Raw genomic sequence first — 12657 nt, forward strand, 5'->3', positions numbered from 1 at the left:
TTTCGCGAAATTCAACGTTCTTCTTCATTGTGTCTTCGTGAAATCGCAAATTAAAACCTCGCGAAAATCGCTTGGCCGATATCGAGAAATTATAAAGTACGCGCGAGGAGAGAAAGTGAAGCAAAAACTGAAAATCCGACTTTAGTCTGTCTCTGAGAGTTGATGATTACAGTATAATATCCGAGTGGGACATGGCTTGTTAATTAACCCGTTGATTCCATTGCTCGGCTGTACTGCTGTGACTCACATTCAGTTTGATCGGATGTCAATTTTGTACAGTGTATGTTGCGGTTAAAGCTTTGGAAGTCCTGGAAGTCTGCCGCTTGTTTTTTTCTTCGGTGATTTTGCCAACTGCTTCTTTCTTTCATATGTAATTTCTTTATGACTCATCCCCACAATTTTCATTTTGTTTGACAGCCATTCTTTGTCAAGGCACTCGAGCTATAGTGGTGGAGTGCCTCCTTAACGCGTATGAACCATTTCGTAAAGTCGTTCCTTTTATTATTATGTGTTCTGGCTTCTCAGTCTTGTCCCTCAGAGCACTGGTAAAAGGTTCTATTGTGTTTGGAGTAGTACATTATTGGAGAGGATATACAGAGCTGGAAAAATAATTGCACGACTGGAACTAACTCAAGGACTGTTTCTGATGATGTTTGACGTTAAAAGCCAACTGCTCACAGTCTGTGGTTCCCTTGGCACTGTTTCCATTCCTCACAAGTTGTTCAGCTAAACAAAGTCCTTTAAATGTCATATCACTATTGGTCAATCCATTTAAATAAAGATTCTTATCAAAATAAAAAAGCTTTTAACCATCAGCAGTTTTTCTAAACTGTCAAATTATAACTGACAGCAAGATGAATAATGCACGCAGGTCTTTTGCAAACGTATGTCTGACCGAGTCGGACACTATGCCACCATTCTTATCAGCATTCCTCACTGAGACTAAAGGTAAGACACAATTTTCTTTGTTTATCTTGCAATTTTTGATTGCCTCTCCGTATAACGCCAACTACTAGATAACTATAGCTAATTAACAGTCCTTTTTTGCATCGCCATTTCCTCCATCGATTTTTGTTTCCGCTTCAATTTTCGCTCGGTAGATCAAGAGAAAACTAGGGCAGCTGACAGTTCGCCGCAGTCTAGCTATATATTATCGTTTGTTTACCATGTCTAATTTTGAGCTTAGAAGCTCAAGAAATTTAAATAGTACAGTAGGTAGCGACTCACAGGAATAACATAATTGCTTCATTTATTTACATCACGCATACTCACGCCATAAATGATTCAACAGCGGAAAACCAAGCAAATTATTTACTCGCCTTTAATCTTGTATTATGATTAAAAAAAGAGAACTTTGCCGGCTGTTCATTAAGAGTCTTAAAAAAGAACCTACGTCATATCTCAGCAATAATATAAATCGTGGTGCGCATCATGCGAAAAGTCTTGCATTGCAAACTGAAATATGGCAACAGTTGCTGCCGCTTTCTTGCTTTTAATCATATCTCGTGTCTTTTTCCCGAACTTCAAATATGAATTGTCCTCACCAATTGCCATCAGTACTTAGACCTCTTTGCCCCTTGTGAGGCATAGGGCTTCCACCATAGCTCACCACTGGACCCTATTCTTTGCGATCTTCTCAGCCTCACCCCATGTCTTCCCAGTGTTATCCAGCTCCTTTGTCACCGTGCGTTCCCACGATTGTTTTGGTCTTCTCTGTTCCCTTTTACCTTGAGGGTTCTATGTCACGGCCATTCTAGTGGGGTTTGCTCTCCCCTTCCTCAAGGTATGGCCAGTCTATTTCCATTTCCTTCGCATTATTGTGATTGCCACTTCTTCTTGTCCAGTCCTTGTCCAAAGTACTGATTGCCATACATTTCCTCAATTTTCAATTCTGAAAATTTGGAATGCATCCCGACAATATCCCCAAGTTGATTGTCGTCAAAATTCTCGTCACCTCAGGTGACGTCTGCTGTTTGATTGGCTAGGATAAATCCCGGGGGGAGCGAGACTCCTATATAAAAGGGACGGGATTGCTCTTCGCACTTTCTTGGGGTTAAAAAAAGCGGTTTTAGTACCTCAGGGTGTTCAGCCTCAAAAGGCTCACAGCGGGAGCTTCTGTGGTACCTTTTAGCATATTGGGCTGAAAACAAATATGACAGGAGATATCTGAAAATCAACTGATTTTTAATTTTGTCCTCGAATTGGTATCATCTCTTAGGGGTGGAAAAATGTTAAGCCACGCCAACAAAACAGGATCTTGGTACCTCTTAAGGGTTCCTTTCAGAATTTCCGACGAGCCCCCCCCCCCCCCCCCCCCGCCGTATTTTTTTAAAGGAAGTTCCCGGGGGGCGAAATGCACTCTTCTTTATAAGAATGTTTTTTTTCTTTTTTTTTTCGGTAAAACTCGTGAGATATCACACCAACTGTAAAAATCTAAATAAGTTTTTCCGGGCGAGGCTGAATATTCTTATTTTGCTGTCGATTTTAGAATGAAAATATTCTTATGAATATTCTTAAATTATATTGGTATCTGGATGGTGTTAAAGTAATTGTGGGGCCAGCCTGCAGGAATTGAAGCCCGATATGACACACATTACTGCTTTCAGAAATGTTATTAGTATCGAACATACGGCTAGAACTGTTACGTTGATCTTTGTCTAGTTTTTCCGTTTACTGAGGGAAAGGAAGGATTTTATGCGGTTTAGTTGGAAACATATGATTGTGATGTATCTACAAATTTTCAACACAAAATGTTATTCTTTTTAAAATCTCAACCTCGGGTTCATTCTTAAAATGGTTTTAAAATTTCAGCCTTGTAATTCTTATTATCCATGTTCTTATAAAAAGATAAATATATATTTTCAGCCAAGACGATCAATTACAATGCCACCAAGACAGCATTCATTTGCCTTCAATTAACAATTAAACTATGAGTTTTCTATAAGTGAATAGTCAAAGAGGCGTAACTTAGTTGATCAGTCATAGAAAACGAAGGCGAGAAGTCTATAACAGGCGCTCTAAAGGATTAAAGCACCAAACCCTACAATTTTGTGTGTTTTTAGGCCTGAAATTAAGAATGATTTTCAGTTTCAACAGCAGTGCGTGCGATCGTTATCTATCAGCGAATAGAAAACGACGAGACAGCCTATCAGATTCACGGATTTTCAAAAGAAAACAGCTGAGGGCCTACTGATCAGAATCCAACAAAAGCTTAAGAAAAGAGAACTTTTAACGATGCATTTCCGTTTCATGTTACATCGCCATCATCATATAATCATCTTTGTTATTTCTATTACAAGAGTTGTAATCTCGATTTACATATTGCTAGAAGCATTTTAAATAAACATCTTGAGTTTTTCATAGTTGAAACATACTTGTACATTTGACCTCAGCGAATAACCAATATGTTTGCTAAATACATACACATTTACGAAACTCAACGAACAAACTTATACTGCCCAGGCCTAGAACTGAGTATTTAAAGTGCAGCTTCTCCTGTTGTGCTTTATGGACTTATTTGCCTCAGGATAGAAGACAAATTAATATAACTCTCGGGGTTTTATTTTCATAATAGTTTGTAAATGATGATTTTCCGTGTATATACAAATATAGATAAATTAAGAACTCAAGCGTTGGTTTAATTCATTCCTGGATTTCCGATGCCGTAATGAGTTGATGAAGCTGAGCGTACAATTATCAACTAATGTGGTGAAACCATCAACTGTTACTTTCCTTTTAGTAATTGTATTTTATGCCTAACGAGTGGTCTGCGGTTTTTAATCACATGTTAACCTCCGGTCAATTTATCGCGATTTAGACCATATCGCAATATCTTGAAATCAATTACATCGATATCTCCTCACGAATGGGTTACTGAATCGATGTTTCCTCAGCGGTTCCTTATAATGCGCCTTGGAATTCCTGTGGCGAGAGGACAAAGATTTCACGTAAGTTTCATCAAACTGTGCAGTTTTTTTTTTCTCCATAGGTCGAAGAATACACGTACTTTTATTTCGGACTTAGAGACAGACGATGACAGTCGCTCGTCTGCCGATTTCTTTGTGCATGAATTGAATCTGACCGAAGAGGAAATCTAATAGGGAGGTCATTTCTGGACATTACTTGGATCCTACCGGGATTACTACAAAGACCAAAAATACTTTTTCCGATATGCTTTAGAGATCTCGCAAGGACCTAGAAGTGAGAACTAAGGCTCCATTACAAGATAACGGGATGGTTTAAAGTCACCACCTTGCCTTGAATTTTGGGAGTAAACAAATGAACGTTACGTTGAGTGGGGATTCCAGGAATGATGGTGTGCTGCGGAGTTAAATTTCATTGTACCTCTGAGCTATTTATCTTCCGAGGGAAAAGAGAGAGGGTATAAAATAAGGAAAAAGGGAGAATATAACTGGCTGGACTGACCGTGATAACTGGAAAGATATATTGTCGTTCAAAGATAAGCGGCCACTCCTATCCTGATTATGCGGTGGGAAAGTTCGAATCTGTGTTTTACAAAACAGGAAAGAAAATTTAAGAAAAACTAAACTTAACGCAACATATCTACCAATATCATTATTTTTTCCGCAAGTGATTTTTTATTATTTGATATTTAAAGTTTACAACTCCCACCTCTATTAACAATTCAGGAAATAAAACTTAATGCATTTCATTTTATCGGTTTCGGCGAAGATCTATACTTAGTGTACGGTTGAAACAATAACAGATTTTCAACGCTTCGTTCCGCCAAAGGATAAAACGCGAAGTTAATGCTTTTCATCGGATCAGTTTAATCGTTATATGCTATCAGCCTCCTTGCAGCTAAAACGCTCAAAATTGCTCAGTTCTAAAAGACATTTTCAATTTCAGGTGAAGAGAGATCTCTTTTCGATCTTTCAAGTTGCCATCTTGCCGAAGCGCCGAAACATTTACATGTGCTTCGTTTTGTGTGATACGAAAGATTGCTTCAAGCTTTTCAATCATACAAAAACATCAGTGGGTATTTCAAAAGGCTTTGGCTTAATCTGCAAAGTGCTAAAAAATTATTCTATCGATCTGCTGCAGAGAAGATTTACCGAGATAAGACTTAAACAAAGTCTTTATATTTCGTTTGGCCGTTGCTGCGATCGTTGTCTGTGGCTGTACGGCTATGCTTCTTTAGCAGTTTCCTGTGCCGTTGCAATTTGATTCTGATGGGGGAGTGATAACTAACTTCAGTCGGAACTTCTACTTGCTTAGCGAATAATCATGGAAAACGAAAGAGTGATTCTTATGATTTTTACAAAGAACAAAATTAAGTAAATGGTATATGAATTAATCATACTCACCACCATATGCATATGAAACCGCGGATTTCGATGGTTTGTAAGCGGGTACGACAAACGCGGCTGCATATTCGGCTGCCCAGCGAACACAAATTTCTCTCTACAGAACTATTCTATGTTCCAATGATTTTCATGAGGTACAGTACTGAAACGTTGCATTAAATGAATTCAAACCAAATTTATCCTCACAAAGCAAAAGGCCACACTGACACTGACAAACAAACGCACAAAAAAGGTATTTTAAGTTAAAAGATGATTGGGTTGTTCTTTTAGTTTTCTCGCTGGAAAAAGAAGGCCAAAATACAGCTAGGTTTCGTTTCAGCCTAAGGCAGAATATTGTGGTATGTAAGGGTTTATAAGGAGTTCGATTTCAATTTCCTCCGACCAACACAATTCTGGGTTATTATTGTCGGTAGGTCTTTTCATGCAGAGGTGTAAACAGGATTAAAGGTGGACAAAGACCGATTTGCTAAAACCCCTCGAGTTATATTTTAAAATCAATTTACAAATTCCAGCGGTAGGCCTCTCTTAGTAATGATTGGCTAAAAGCAGGTTTTTAATTTCTTTTATCTATAAAGTTCTCTTAAACATAACAATACAATTTAAATCTTAAAAGCATGAAAGTTACATGCCGACAGCTTCTAGAAAAAAAGGGACGTGACTGTTGCTGTTGGTCGATCGGCGGGAGTGACTAACTCGTTTATTTTGAAACCTAATTGCCCCAAACGTTAAACACCGCTATCTCGCGAGCTCTCATTAACGGCAACGAAAACTGCGTTGGACATGGCCGAGAGTTCCTGAGCGCTAATGGTTATCCAGGGGGAGGTGATATGAGTTCGAGAAAGCGGGAACTCGAGGTAGCCAAGTCCAAGATAGAGGGCTAGTCTTAAACTGTATTTTTGCAAAGCTCGTTAGCTGGTTAACATTTTGAAATTGGTTTACCTTTCACCAGAGGTGCTATAAATAGCAAATTAATTAACTACCTAAAACATGGCTAAGACCAAAATTTCCGAGGCTTAAAATTTTATTCAGCTGCTTTCTCGCACGTAAAGGGTTTTTAAGGATTTTTTTGCAGCACATGTATTAAAAAGTGGGTGTAAGAAATGTCGCTATTTGTCTGTTTCAATAAAGGCTGGTTTCCATATGACTATGAATGCTGCGATCGCCGCGATGGCTACAGAAAAACGTTAAAAGAGCTCAATCACGGTATTTTGAGATATTGGAACCAAAAGGTCGAGACAGCAGAAGGCAAATCGTAATTTTTAAGAAGATTGCGACATTTTGTTCATTTATAAGACATGTTTCGATGTTATTAACATCATCGTCAGTTACAGAATATTTGAAAAACCGTTAGAACTATATAACAACTACATGCATGTTTCGCCTAGTTGTTATATAGTCCTAACGGTTTTTCAAATATTCTGTAACTGACGATGATGTTAATAACATCAAGATATCTCTTATAAATTAAAAAAATGTCGTAATCTTCTTCAAAATTACGATTTTGAGTTACTTTGGCCACGTACAACCTTACCGTTAAATTGAAGGAAACCTGAAAACAATAGTTTCCTAAGACATAAAAACACCAAAGAGATGATATTAAACCTTGAAGGAACAAGAATGATCAAGGATGGAGGAGATTAATACGGATTACAAACGACGAACTTGAAAAGAATAGGCTAAACAGTTTTAAGATGCGCAAACAGCGAGGTAGCAAATGATCTATTGAGATCTACGATTGTCAAGATAAATCTTTGAAAGTCTATCTCATTTGTTTTCGCAATGATCTCAGTTACTAAAGCTGGAAAGTGGTTTCCTAACGATGGCAACGATTGCTGAACGTTATTGGAGCAATCGTAGCTATGGAAACCAGCCTTAGATTTAGGGATTTTACAAAAAGGCGGTGCTGTAACTCTTCTCTAAAATTTAGGCAAACTTTAAAGTGTAAACCTGCGAGTGTACAACAGGGGCCACAAACCACGAACCGGTTTAAACCAGTTGAGTACGTGGCTTAATCAGTCCCCTGGTTTATTTTGAAGATTCTGAGATTTGCGCGAATCATTTAAAATGGAAATTTCTTATGAAGAACTTAATCTCTCTTCAGACGAGAGATTAATGAACTTCATCTGAATGTTATTTCTAAATTTAACAGTTTCTCTGGAAGTTAAAAAAAAAACATGCTTGTTCCATTTTTTCTATCGTCTCGCGCAAGTCCTTCTGTTTGGGAGACGGCATGCTTCAGTTCGAAAGTCGTTCACGCTCTAGATAAATATATTAACTAGTGAATGCTACAGACATTTTAATGGGAAATTACGAATAGACGGGGAACAAGACTCTTTCTTACAGATTTCTTCATGTTCACCTGTTCAGGAGGCCTACGTAGTGTTTAATTCATTTGTGGTTATGAGTTAAATGGAAAACTGTAAACTTGTATCGTGCACTAGTATTCTAAATGATATAATTTTCCAAGTTTTTCACATTTGTGTGAGAACACGACTCTTCTTCAAAAAATCGTGCACTTTCACCATCGCTTTCGATTCAATACGTCAGCTTTTATTCTTTGAGCCTTACGCTGTACGTTAATGCATTTTCTCTTGGTTAATGAAATTAGTATAAAAAGAGCCGACATTAAATTTCATCCTCTCGGACCCTGTTTGACGTCATGTTATTGCACGGGGTAATTGTATAAATTTGGTTACCTCAGGCTACATCTTTTCTAATTCGTCTCGACTGAAACATTTTGTTAACAGTGTTGTTTAATATTGTATGTTTCTATCGCTTGTCGCCTGTAAGGAGCACCAATCTGAAATCATCCAGAGGCTTTAGTTCTGAATTTCGACTTTCTTTCCAAGTAAGTTTCTCTTCATCATTTGTTTCTCTTGAATTGTTACAGTGTGCCATTTTAGTTAACGCTTGATAAAACGTTGATCACTGCTATTCCTTTGTCTTGGATATGATGGCGTCGTTCTTTCGCTAGCGGCCGCTATAGTTGTTGGAGTTTCTATTCTATTTTGCAGTAGGCGCACCAGTTTTTTCTCGGAGTCGTTCAGTCTCGTTCCACTAAAAATCAATCAACTCCGAGTTACTCCGAGTTACTCCTAGTTATTCTATGAATGCAAGCCTTGACGTTTTGAACCTAACAGTATTGCAGTGGTCAGCTCTCAATTCCTATTCAATGCTCATTTTGTAAATTAATTAAAGAAGACGATTTGTTCCCCTCCGGCCCAAATCAGTGCAATTTTGAGGTTGCAATAATTTATCTTCCAATACAAAAGTTAGTCCGTTCTTGCACTTTTTCCTTGGTTAGTTTTTTTTAACCTCCATGCAATTCTGTGAATGCAAGCCTTCACGATTTGAACCTAACAGCGACTGTAGTGCAGTGCCTAACGCCTTTTTTTCCAGCGCCGGTTTGCATAAAGCTCGCAACTCAGTCTTATTCAGAATTCATTTGCAAACAGGCGACAACTTGCTTTAGATTTGCTTTGGCAAATGGAAAATCAAAATGATATGATCTGCAATACATGTAGCTCTAGGAACTGAAAAACCATGTACAGCTGAACATCGCTTATCACCCTAATGTAACAGAGCAGCTATTGCTAAGGTGACCAGTCATTTCTGCAACGCTCAGTATTTGTTTTGCGACGCTCACCAAGGCGAATTGCTTAAAATTGACATCGCCGACGCGTTAAATTGTCAGTAAACAAATTCGATGAGACCATCGTACTGGTGTAAAGGTCAGAATCTTTGATAAATTTTCGACCTGACAGCACAAATTAGAGCAATTTAACTCTTTTATCCAGGCTTGTATGGGTATGCGTAATTAATACGGTGCGGGTGAAACCCTCAAATTATGATATACATTCAGTGTCCACAGTAATTGCGAGGCATTTGAAACAATGCGCCCTTAAGGGCGTTTGCGCGAAAATGTTCTACTCGATACAATTCCTTCAGACTTCTACTGCGGACAGCTAATGAATTACTTGTTTCAGAAATGAAAAAAAAAAAACATTTGGGGGTCACGGACTTCGTTTAACAGATAAAGCATGTGAAACACTTGTCTGATTTTGAAAAATTAGCGCGCGTAAATCAGCATGGTCTCCAGGGTTTTTAGCTTAAAATATCATAGATGAATCAACGAAGACAAACTATCCAAGTAGTATTTTGTATAAGTGAATCCGTTGCGTGAATAATGTCCAAATGGTGGCAACGTTTTCACAAAACTTAACCCTTCAAGAAGCATTTGAAACCATCGCACAGATAAAAGAAGAGCTAAAAAGAACGGAATTCGATGGTGCATTTTGCAAAAAAATTGAAACTTCTAATCGATAGATTTTCTTCATTTTTCGCTAAACGTAGAAAATCGGCAGAGAAAATGATCCATCAAAAGAAAAATACGGGTCACCGAACGTCCAAGATCCTTAAATCCAGGCAAAGCTATAGCAATGGCCATCTGCTCTATCATCGGTTCATTTTATCACTTAGCGCGCGCGCTCGATGCTTGACGTGGCGCGTGAATTTGAGTGCGCAGTGAGGACCCGCAGAAACAATTAGCGCGGACGTCCTGATAATAGTGAAGTTGTTTTTTTGTTGTTCTTTTTTTTTGAGTTCGTTAAGAAACGAATATAAACACGCAAAGATTGTCAGCTGATTTTTCTTTCAAGCGCATGTATAATATTATCGTAATCAGAAATTCAGAAATAACACGAGCGATTCGTGAAATTTATCACCGGCATGCACTCCGGTTATAATCAGACTTTTTTCATCAGGTCCCTAAGGCACCACGAATTGATTTTAAGAAATGAAGATTTAATGCTAACGTCGAAGTAAAGGTGATATTAAATGATCTGGAATAAGTATGCGACTTGAACGGATTTAAAGCGAATTTTGCATGACGCGCTCGATGCATGACGTGGAGTGTGAATCTCTTTGCGCAGTAAGGATGAACGGAAACAATTAGCGCGAACGTCCTTAAGGTAAACGTGATGGAGTCCTTTTGCAGTGCTTTTTCCACGCAGGAGAACTAGAATAAATGGACACGGGATATTTTTTCAGGAAGCCTCCTGGGAGAGGGTTTGTTGCCTGCGCTGAACTCCTGCCCAATTCAGCAAGGGGAGGTAGCAATACTCCAGGTTGCTTCACGCCACAGACACAAGGATAAGCTCCGATGGTGAGTGCTATGTTGACCTGAGCAAACACAGACTTGGTCAGACTTGGGTCTCCCATGATCGCATTTAACTGAGGAAATCCCTCAAATTCGCTTTAAATCCGTTCAAGTCGCATACTTATTCCATATCATTTAATATCACCCTTATTTAGACGTTAGCATTAAATCATCATGTCTTAAAATTAATTTGTGGTGCCTTAGGGACCTGATGAAGAAAGTCTGATTATAACCGGAGTGGGTGATAAATTTCACGAATCACTCGTGTTATTTCTGAATTTCTGAGTTCGATAATATTATACATGTACTTGGATAGAAACTTGAAAGAAAAATCAGTAGACAATCTTTGTTTATATTAATTTCTTGACGAACGCAAATAAAAAAACAAAAACGAAAACAACGTTACTATAATCAGGACGTTCGCGCTAATTGTTTCTGTGCATCCTTACTGAGTACGCAAATTCACACGCCACGTCATGCATCAAGCGCGCGATAAGTAATAAAATGAACAATGATAGGGCAGATTGCTATTGCTATAGCTTTGCCTGGATGTAACGATCTTGGACATTCGGTGACCCCTATTTTTCTTTTGATGGATCCTTTTCTCTGCCGATTTTCTACGTTTAGCAAAAAAATGAAGATCTATCGATTAGAAGTTTGAATTTTTTGTAAAATGCACCATCGAATTCCGTTCTTTTTAGCTCTTCGTTTATCTGTGCGGCGGTTTCAAATGCCTCTTGAAGGGTTAAGTTTTGTGAAAACGTTGCCACTATTTGGACATTATTCACGCAACGGATTCACTTATACAATAGGATACTAGGATAGTTTGTTTTCGTTGACTCATCTTTGACATTTTACGCTAAAAACCCTGGAGACCATGCTGATTCACGCGAGCCAATTTTTCAAAATCAGGGTAGTTTCACACACGGTTTATCTCTTAAACGAAGTCCGTTACCCACAATTTTTGTTTTCATTTCTGAAACATGTAATTCATTATCTCTCCGCAGGAGAAGTTTGAAGAAAATCTACTGAGTAGAACGTCCTTAAGCAGATGGAGAACGGACATTTTTAAACTGCTGATTTTCCTTCACATGTTTAATTTCGTTTTGTTTCAGCTTATCTTAATATCTTCGAAAGGCCTGTCCTTTGATGAACATTCTGCTATGTTCGATCAGGTCCCAGCACTATTATTTTATTCTAAAGTTGCAATTGAATCTCTTGTTTTTTTTGTTAGAGATAAACATGGAAGCAAACGTAGGATATTTTTTAAAAAATGACAACAGACACAATGTCTTGCCGGTTGGTGAACTTTAGTTATTTTCGTAAAACATTAATATTTACTGTTTTTACTTCGGTCAAAACGTCAAACCTTGCGGCCTGTGTTATTTGATTATTCAAATAAACTATTTTCAGTGCTCTTATAGATGGGTTTGAATAATTTTCAAGAAAAAAGTCGGTAACTGATGAAAACTGTTTCACTTTCAGCAAATGATAACTTGAAGTAGAAACTTGTAATTTATTTAGGTACTCAATCATAATACAATACAGCATATGGTATTTTAAGAGCCCCCCCCCCTTTTTTTTTTTTAAAAAAAACATTCCAGTCGATCATCTCCCGTTACATGAAAGATGCCGAAAGATGTCTACTCCAACCCTATGAGTCACATTCACAGTTAATCGTATGGTGAAATTTTGATTGGAATGGACTGTCGGTAAAAACTATTGCTCACTCCGGCTCGTCTAAGTTTAGAAATAATGCCCCCTTAAAATCCTGCCGTCAGGCTCGCTAAGCACTGAAAAAAAAAAATCGAACTGAACAAGTTGAAAACGAACATGTGGGTTCCTTTGGAGTTGCGAGCCAGTTCACGAGATCCCTAGAGCGCTATATTTTCCTGTTTGGAGCCCTGCTTTTTTACAAACCGAGCACCGCGCGGCGAAGATACCTGATCACGTGAAGAAAATGCCACGATTTTCTGCCCCGAGCGACTGTGAATCTTTTGCTTTTAATATTAGAATTCAACTTTCCGGCCTCTTTCCGCAAAATCTTTCCGCAAAATTTCCCAGTCCATTCCCGTGTTCTTTCCACTAGCCATCGTTTTACCCCTTTTTCCATCAACTGACATTCGATCTATTTAATTAATATAACATCTGTTTACTTTTTAACTTCAAAAA

At 38.2% G+C, this 12657-nt stretch overlaps 1 protein-coding gene across 1 annotated transcript in view; it reads left to right on the forward strand.

The window, feature by feature from the left end:
* The first annotated feature begins 531 nt into the window (after positions 1–531).
* Positions 532–12657, forward strand: part of LOC145488975 (atrial natriuretic peptide receptor 1-like) — a 42867-nt gene continuing 30741 nt past the window's right edge. The window contains exon 1 of the mRNA XM_081467842.1: positions 532–948. The gene's annotated coding sequence lies outside the window, so the exon portion shown is untranslated. The remainder of the gene's footprint in view (positions 949–12657) is intronic.

Source organism: Orbicella franksi, chromosome 6, assembly GCF_964199315.1.
Source record: "Orbicella franksi chromosome 6, jaOrbFran1.1, whole genome shotgun sequence".
Taxonomy (NCBI): domain Eukaryota; kingdom Metazoa; phylum Cnidaria; class Anthozoa; order Scleractinia; family Merulinidae; genus Orbicella; species Orbicella franksi.